Source organism: Carica papaya, chromosome 5 (assembly GCF_054855325.1).
Source record: "Carica papaya isolate Zhongbai chromosome 5, ASM5485532v1, whole genome shotgun sequence".
NCBI classification, from domain to species: Eukaryota; Viridiplantae; Streptophyta; class Magnoliopsida; order Brassicales; family Caricaceae; genus Carica; species Carica papaya.
Window position 1 is genome coordinate 38,807,494 of NC_142313.1, and position 9,957 is coordinate 38,817,450.

Sequence of the window (9,957 nt, forward strand, 5' to 3'; positions counted from 1 at the left end):
CAACTCTCATATTTCCTTACTTCAACTCTAGAAACTCTATTTTCTTTTATTCTCGAACAAAGTTAAAGTAATACTTTTCATAAAATGCCACTCCAAATGCTTCCCAAAGGATCAGTGTCCTTGGGGATCCCTTCTTCAAGCACCACCAGTATTTTGCAGCTCTCTTGAACATGAATGTGGCTAATTGTATATTTTGTTCTGAAGTGGGGCTGAAAACATTGAATATCTTCTCCAACTCCATGATCCACTATTCAACTAATATCGAGTTGGTTTCTCCAGCAAATGATGGTGGGTTCATCCTCTTAAATCTTTTAATGAGTTTTTCATTATTTTTCTCCATTGGTTGAGTGTAACTGGTACCAGCATTATTACCGTTAGTAGCACTTTGGTTATGGACTATGTGTTGACTTACCATTATAGCTAAGCCTTCGACTATATGCATGAGTCTATTTAGACTCTACTCAATCTGGTCTTCCAGAACTTGATGTGCTTGCTCTCTCAATATTCTTGCCATTTCCTACATTTATGAAATTCAAATATAGAGACGTTTCACTATATATACATACATATACACAAATTTTTATGATGAAATAATTATACAATACAACAAAGTAATTAAGAGTCCATCTGTAATCACGTATATCTTTTTCTAATGCTAACTCACAATCAAGGTTTAAACATCAGTCTTATCAAAGTTACAAATGTTTTAAAGGATATTATGTTATTTAAAGTTTATTTTAATTCTCTTTCTTTCATTTGAATTCCTAAAATTTGTAATTTATGGAATGTGTTTTAGTTAGGAAAGTGCAAAGTGTTCACAAAACTCATATTTCTTCAGAGCCTTTTGTTTTCTTGAGTACTTTGCTTTAGATAAGATGACTATCTTATGAGGTGATTAATTGATAACAACTTTATCTCAAAAATAAAATAAAATAAAATAAAATAATACAACTTTGATGAAAAAATCGGAATAGATTGATACTATACTACATGCGACTCGTTATAGATACTCAATGAAATAGCAATGCATGATACAAGACAATACAATCAAACATCAAATTGTTTAGTATATATGTACACACATAAACTATTAGGCATGTTACTTAATGGACCTAATATTTAATACATGCCTTTTAGAACATTTATATGATAATCTAACTAATAATATAGGGCAATTCAATTCATGGAAATACCAGTAATTAAATATAAAAATAAGTCGAGTACTTATTAAATTCACATGAAAATGTATTGTATATTGAAAATATAAAAATTCTCGTGGGCTTAAATTTATACCTTCGAAATCCTAATAGGCTTACTCCTTTGTATGGATGAATTCTTTGTGAACCTATAAATTATACGACAAATTTTTTTATCAACAAAGACACAACAAATTTATCAATAAAAGCAGAGGATAGGAACATGGATATTGGTCATTATAAATCGTTACCATATATGTGTATGTATAGTTGTATTGAAGAGACCATATCAATTACTAGAAATAGTTGTTGCTACAATTATTTTTGTTATAACGTGCTAATATATTTTTCTGTAATGTCCTAAGATATTTTATTAGTGTTAACTATTTAGTTCTAGAACTGTTCATACTGTCATATAATAGATTTGTATAACAGCTCATACATGGAAGCATATATATTAGGTACATATAATAGATTTGTATAAATAATAGCTTTATGTATATAGAACTTGTATATATATATATATATATATATATATATATACATAGGTCAATATATGTAATTTTTATATAAATATATAATATTTAAAAATTCTTATACATTATTAAGATTAGAATTAGAATTAGTGATATCTTTGGTTGTACATTCTGTTATAACCGTTTTTATTTTTTTGCTCTTTTGTACAGCTATTTATATTTTTCATTACATCATTCATCAAGAAGAAAATCAGCAGATTATTCATTCTCTGAAATCATTCTCTGTTTTCTAATATGGTATCAGAGCAATATTGCTTTTGATCCGCTATCAAATCGCACCGTGATTTATCTCTCCAAATGGCCAGAGGTGGTGATTCGAGCAACCCCCAATCAGATTCTTCCACCGCTCACAATCCGCAAGCTGGTCAAGCTGCAATAAGCGACGACATTCATAACCCCTTCTTTCTCCACAGTGGTGATCATTTGGGATTAATCCTGGTCACCCACGTCTTGAATGGAAACAACTACAACACTTGGGGGCGTGTGATGCAGATTGCGTTGAACGCGAAGAACAAGCTGGGCTTTATAGACGGTTCGGTGCCGCAACCTGACAGTACAGACTCCATGGCAGGAGCATGGTCTCGCTGCAACTCCATGGTGATTTCATGGCTTCTCAATGCAGTCGCGAAGGACATCGCAAATAGTTTGCTTTACCTTGAAAATTCTCAAGCTATTTAGTCTAATTTACAGCATAGATTTTAACAAAGCAATGCATTAAGAATATTCCAGTTAAAGAAATTCATGAATGCTTTCATGCAAGGCTCCCTCACCGTGAATGCATACTACACCAGAATGACGACTATGTGGGATGAACTAAAAACCTATCAGCCCGCACTCGTATGCCATTGTGGTGGTACGAGGGCTTGGAACGATTACCAGGAATAAGAGTTGATGATGCTCTTTCTAATGGGACTCAACAAATCATACACCGGAATACGTAGCCAGATTCTAATGTTGGAATCTTCTCCTTCGATTGCGAAGGCCTTCAGCTTGGTAGTATAGGAGGAGCAGCATCGCTCCATAGGAATCGAAGGGGTGCCTTTTGGTTCAGAAGCAGCTGCAGGCGCAGACACTGTTGCCCTAGCACAAGGGGGAAGACGAAGGCCCTTGTGCTCTCATTGTGGGCTCATGGGCCATCTTGTGGACCGTTGTTATAAGCTCCACAGCTACCCCATCAATTATAAGCCCAAATCCAGGAGCCCATTTATTGAAGTCCAAGGTTAATCTGAGGCCCGTGCCACATCCTTTCACAATCGTTCAACTCAATATGGAAATGGGCCTGGGGGACCTGCAGTCCATTATTTCTCTCAGCCCACTACTGAAACCCATAAGCAGCAGCAGCAACCACAGCCTATTCCCAAATCTTCTCAGGCCCATGTGAAAGGGCACAGCTCGGTGTCTTCTTCCTCGGTCACGTCCATGACCGCCCCTGTTTTTGCTGCGTCTCTGACCTCGGACTTCAGCTTTGCTACTTCTGTTGCCGCACTTAGCCCATCGCAGATACAGAACATAATAGCATGTTGTTTGTCGATTGCATAAATCCATCTACGGTTTAAGACAAGCTTCACGATAATGGTTCCACAAGTTCTCCACCGTTCTGAGTCAAGAAGGATTTCATCAGTCACAATGTGATCATTCACTATTCATTAAAAATTAAGAAGGTACTTTTCTGACTCTTCTGGTATATGTTGACGACATTGTGATAAATAGCAATAATGGAGCCATCAATAATTTGAAATCCATCTTGAGATAAAAATTAAAAATAAAAGATCTAGGGCCTCTCAGATATTTCCTTGGACTAGAAGTTGCAAGAAACAATGATGGTATCACACTCTGTTAAAAAAAATATGCTCTCGATTTTTTAACACTGGATATTTGGGATGCAGACCTTCTTCGATTCCTATGGAACCCAATCTTAAAATGTCAAAAGATGATGGAGAAATTCTTGAAGATGTCACAAGTTACAGGAGATTAATTGGTAAATTACTGTATTTGATTATCACTCGTCCTGATATTTGCTACTCTGTCAATAGGTTAAGTCAATTTTTGGCTACTCCTTGGACAAATCATCTTCAAGCTGCGCTACGCATCTTACAGTATGTCAAGAAAACACCTGGACAAGGTCTTCACTTTCCTTCATCATCTGTCATTCAAGTTAAAGCCTTCTCGGATGCTGATTGGGGTACTTGTCCTGATACAAGGAGATCTTTGACTGGTTACTGCATTTTTCATGGATCATCCCTCATTTCGTGGAAATCAAAGAAACAACAGATTGTGTCTAGATCATCCGCAGAGGCAGAATATCGGTCAATGGCCAATACTTCATGTGAATTAGTATGGATCTTAAATCTGTTACGAGATCTGAAAGTGAGACACCAAGGATCAGCACTGTTATATTGTGATAATCAAGCTGCACTGTACATAGCTGCCAATTCAGTATATCAAGAGCTAAAAAAACATATTAAACTTGACTGTCACTTTGTCAAGGAGAAAATTCAAGATGGAACACTGAGGACCATGCACATTTCTCACATAATCAGTTGGCGGATTTAATGACAAAGGCTTTTCCTTCTACACAGTTTCATAATCTTCTGAGCAAGATGGGTACAATCAATATGCACTCTCCATCTTGAGGGGGAGTATTAAGATCAGAATTAGAATTAGTGATATCTTTGGTTTTACATTCTGTTATAATCATTTTTGTCTTTTTACTATTTTGTACAGCTATTTATATTTTTCATTACATCATTCGTCAAGGAGAAAATCAGCAGATTATTCATTCTACGAAATCATTCTCTGTTTTCTAATATACATCCATATAAAATTCCTTCTAAACCTTAATAAATATAATTGATTTACACTCATATACTGTGTGGGGAAGTATATTTATAATAGATAGTACGTATATAACTACTATTATGCATAATATATATATATATATACATATATAGAGCATCTGTTATATGCAAAGCATTTTTTATGTAATTAATAAAACAACTTTTATAAACATATACAAAATTATAGCACAAAGGCTGCTTATGTAAAAATAGAAACTCAATTTCAAATTATTATTTTTGTACATAATCACAATTCAGTTTGAATTCCATTATCCAAACTCAAATGAATTTTAGGCGGAATTCATTTCATTTCTTTATTGATTAGTTCTAAATTAAGTCGAATTAATCATGATATGTCTTTATGGTCAAAATATTACATAATCTTAAGGTAAAATATTATACAATAAGATCTACAAGTTTAATTTTGACTTAGTTAGATGTATCAAACAAATTATTTCATGACTACTTTATATATTTTGGTGAAATAATTATAATTTATAGTTATACATGTTTAGATATTAATAATTAGATGAATTATTAACTTAATCTTTAAAATTCAATGTTTATTATAATTTGATTTCTAATATATATATTTTTTATAATTTAGTCTTCAATATTCTAAAATTAATTTACTAATTTACCTTTAATGATTGAAGTTCACCAAACTACCATTTCATTTTTGGTGAAATGAGTTGACCAAACGACCTTAGACCGTGAGAATGAACTAACTAACATTTTAGAGATTAAAAACACGTTTTTAATCCTCAAGCACATACATACATATTAATGATATATATATATATATATATATTAATAAGTGTTGAACTAGCTTCATCTTCTAGATTATTTTTCTCACCTATAATTATTCCACTAAAGAAAAAAAACCTATAAAAAATTATTAAGCCATTTTCTGTTTTGAATTTTGTTCTTAAATCTTGATAATAGTCACGTTTGTCAAAGAGAGAATCAATATGAAGCGGAATTTATAAGAAATTATTTTTAGATATAATTATAAAAGTAAAATGTCAAAATAAATGATAATTAATGTATTATTGGCACCAATTTGACATTTTCTCTTTTCGATTTCTAGAATTGCAATTGCACGTCGATTATAGAAGTGAAAAATTAATCTACTATCACAAAGAAGCAATTGATAAAACAAGTATATATTATTAGTTTATAGAGAGTTAATTAGCACTAAAACATAATCAATCAACACACTAAATAGTCAAATGATTTTTGATCTAGTCGATAATAAAAGAAAAAAAAAATATAGGTGATATAGTTTTGCTAAAAAATGTTATAATTAACAATTACTAGTGGAAAATATTCAAATGATTGGTTAATGGAAAATATAGCATGGATGAGATTTTTACAGTTAACGCTTGGCATATAAAGGAGTTACCAAAGGGTGGGAAGATTTGGAACTTAGAGGTCAAAAGTGCCTCATAAAGTGAAGATTTTTACATAACAGTTGATTTGAAATCAAGTTCCAGTTTTAGAGTATTTCCATAAATGTCATATTTGCAATATTTATGCTTTATGTAGAAGTAGGTCAGATTGAATAGATTATGTTTTTGCCTCATAAATGGTTTTGGATAATGTGGATGTCATGTTTAGGATGGCAGAGTATAGAATGGGTAGCACATAGAATAATTAGGGATCATTTTTGGCAATTGAATTTCTTTGTGGGTAAATGAAGCAAAAGAGAGAGTTAAAGAGTTTTTATTTCTTGTAGTTGTATGAAGTGTGTGTATAAAGAGAAATGAGATAACCTTTAAGGAAAAGAGTAAAGATTTGAGAATTTTGTAGATCTAATTAAGGTTAAATTCACTTTTAGTGAAAATCCGATTAGAATGGTGGAGTTCTGTTAAAAATTCTCAATGATTGTGCTTTATGTTAAAGTAATCCGTATTCAATAGATTATGTTTTATGCCTTACAAGTGGAGTTTGAAATTGTGGATGTCATGTTTAGGATGGTAGAGTATAGAATGGGGGTAACACCTAGAAAAATTGAGGATCATTTTGGTGGTTGGGTATCTTTGGTAGATAAAGCGAAAGAGAGAATTGGAGAATTTTTATTTTTTGTAGTTATATGGTACGTGTGGCTGGAGAGAAATGAGAGAATCTTTAAGAGAAAGAAAAAGAATTTGGAGAGTTTGTTGGCTTAATTAGGATTAGGTCGGTATAGTGAATTAAGTTATTTATTCTTACGTCGGAGTAACTGTATTAAACAATATTTTTATGTTCATTTCGTATTTGATAGTAAACACAAAAATAGAATTTAAAATTTAGATGTAATGTATAGTATCATCAACTTGAAAATTTAACGTGGATGATTACTTTTTAGGAAAGCCGAGTCCCGTCAGTATAGGTGGTGTGTTGAGAGATTGACAAGACAACATACATTGCTTTAATTTTAGTGCGTTGGACTGTAATGAAGCAGAACTAGTAGCAATTAGAAAGGCTATTCATCTATTTGTAAATTGTATAATGAAAAGTATGAATTTTAACTTGGTGGAGATTCTTTGGTAGTTATTGCACGTATTAAGAAAAAATTTTTTTTAGAAGTTGAATGAGATTGAAAGTGAAATAAAAAATTTTAAAAAATAGTAAGCAAATGTGACTTTTGTGAATACTAACAAAGAAAGGAAATATGTTAGTAGATGCACTTGTCAAGTTATGGGTGAATAAAGAGTAAAGTGTGTGCATTTGGCTTTGAATCTCTAACTCCATTCCTTTCAAGTAATGATGTAAAATTTGGATCCAATTCTGACCTTATTGACAGCATAGTCTCCTACTTTCTTGATCTTTTTTTTCTTTGGATGACAAAGAAAATGAAAGTGTAAAATGAGATATATTCTCATGAGGAATTCAACGGAAAGTTCAAATTTTTGTTTGAGGTCCTTTTGATTCCAAACTCTAAAGAAATATTTTATATTTCATCGGAACGACGTTGTTTTGGGATCGAAAAATACTACAATTTTTGAAATTGGGTTTTAAATTATTGGGGTTTAGAATTCTAAGAATTTAAGTTCACAGGCCCCATTCTTTTTGGGCTTTAATTTCTTCAGCCCCTTCTTTTCCTCTTGCTTCCATTTTTTAATCAGGTGAAGAACAATTTATGTAAGAATAAAAAAATTTGTAATGAAAATGCAAGTAAATTCTTATACCTTACAAAAGAATATTGTTGCATTTTTTATATTTCGATATATTAAAATTATTTTAATATTATATAAGTAGATCATTGTTACACATATTATCATATTAGATATAAATTTAAAATTAATTACACAGTGTGATATTGTCAGATTTACATTATTTTTTATATTTAAATATTTAAACATATAACTTTTATATATTGTAATGTTAAACTGGCATAGTAATTATCTATGTTATCATATTAGTTTTATTCTAATATATTTAAAAATATAATAATTTACTTCCTTTCCGACACCCAGATTTACTTTTTCTTTGACACAAGTTAATATCTATTGTCTAGGACTATACAAACCTGAAGGACAAGAAACCACACATCTTAAACACCAGATGGACAATGTTAGCCCTTACTAAATCTGGGCAGGTAAATTTGTAGTTAATTATGTCTTGAACATTTCATGTGATTGAAAAACTAGGAATATTTGATTTTGCTGATGTGGTGAACAAGTCGAATTTACTTCTTTCCCCTTTCCCTTAAAGTGAAATTATATGTTCTTCAATTTCTTATATGCAAAAGAATCATGCTGATCACCTTCTTCATGTTCAGATTTGCCAAAAAGGAGAGATTAGGAAGAAAGCCTACGCACATTTCTTAATTCTATCTTATAATATGAAGGCTGATTTGCGTTATTATTTGATACATCCTTAAATCTCTTATATTTGGTAGCAATATTATCTTATATTTCAAGTTTGCTAATTTAATGCAGTTCAATGCTAATCTAATGTAAATTTTGTGCATGGACGGTGCTCCCTTAGCACCTCACATCAATACGACTAAAAAATTACTGATGGATTTTTTTCACTGCACAAAGTCATTAGGCATGAGACGGAGTCTTGTGGGTAAACTTATGCTACCTTGTATAGGTTCAGTGCTTGTAATAACTTCCTGCAAGTTCACTTTCCATGTTCTTATTTATTTTCCTCTTTGAAAAGATTGATAAAGATCCAAGGCCACTGCACCGAGCAGCAAAGATACTAATAAATTCTCAACTAGAGAATGGAGATTTTCCTCAATAGGTAAATCTAGTCAACCTTGTCCTATTTCTTTTTTCATGGAGAATATATTTTCTTTTTTTAACCATAGAATCAAACAAAATATCTTATCTAGCTATTATAGGAAACATTACACATAGGAGCAGAAACTTGAGGTTTATATATAGTTCACATAACAGAGAATAAAATAGAGTTAATTAACATGGTCATCCATATTTATCCTGATTTGTGTACACATTATCACAGGAGATAATGGGAGTCTTCAACAAAAACTATATGATAAGCTATACTGTTTACGGGAATATTTTTCCTATATGGCCCTTGGAGAATATCGTACAAAGGTATGAAGGTCTCCTGAGTAATTCTAAGTTATTTGAAAATGTCTTGGAGTTTTTTTTTACAAGTCTGCATTAAATTGGTTTGAACTTTTTACAAGAGGAGTAACATATATGTTAAATATTGCTTTAATATTGCACATGATGTAGTGTTTTCTAGTTTTTAGGAGTTTAATATTTTCTGAATTTTATATTTATAATCATGACTTAGTGGTTAGTTAATTAAGAATCATGAACTTAGTGGATAGTTAAATTTTAAGTCTATTTAATGTAAGTTTTTTCCTGTACTGTTGTACTCCAGTAACATCATTCTATGAAATTTAGATTCTTCTATTTTCTTCAACTCTAAAACCTTCAGTTGTTATCAGAGCCCTCTTCTTAAGGGACCTATGTGTGAGTTTTGACACATCATAAAAGCTGAAACTAGTCTCTTATCAATTACTTTGCTAGTGTGCGATGGAGAAAACTATCAAATTTAGGCAGTACACATGGAGACGTCCTTGGAAGCTTTAGTTCTATGGGAAGCTATGGATGTAAAAAAAGAGCTGGGTACAAAAGAAATAAAAAAGAAGACAAAAAAAAAGAAAAAGACCTAGAGGCGTGTACACCTCTAGGAGCATAACGAAACCATGTGGCATATATATATATATATATATGCATATATATATATATATATGTGTGTGTGAATATATATAATTAAAAATTTAAAAAAAATGCAGAGAGCAAGAAAAAATCCAAGCGGCAAATATATATATGTATATATATATATGTAATTAAATAACAAAAAAAGAAAGAAGGAAAAGAAAAAGAAAAAGAAAGAGATGAGAAATCAAGGAGAGAG

The 9,957-nt window shown here is 31.4% G+C and overlaps 1 long non-coding RNA gene across 1 annotated transcript; it reads left to right on the forward strand.

Annotated features, from left to right (window-relative positions):
• The first annotated feature begins 8,071 nt into the window (after window positions 1-8,071).
• LOC148266080 (uncharacterized) lies at window positions 8,072-9,601 on the forward strand. The gene is made up of 3 exons (XR_015819442.1): window positions 8,072-8,152; window positions 8,722-8,805; window positions 9,028-9,601. It is a non-coding gene; the product is annotated as an uncharacterized LOC148266080 (long non-coding RNA).
• Window positions 9,602-9,957: the final 356 nt, after the last annotated feature.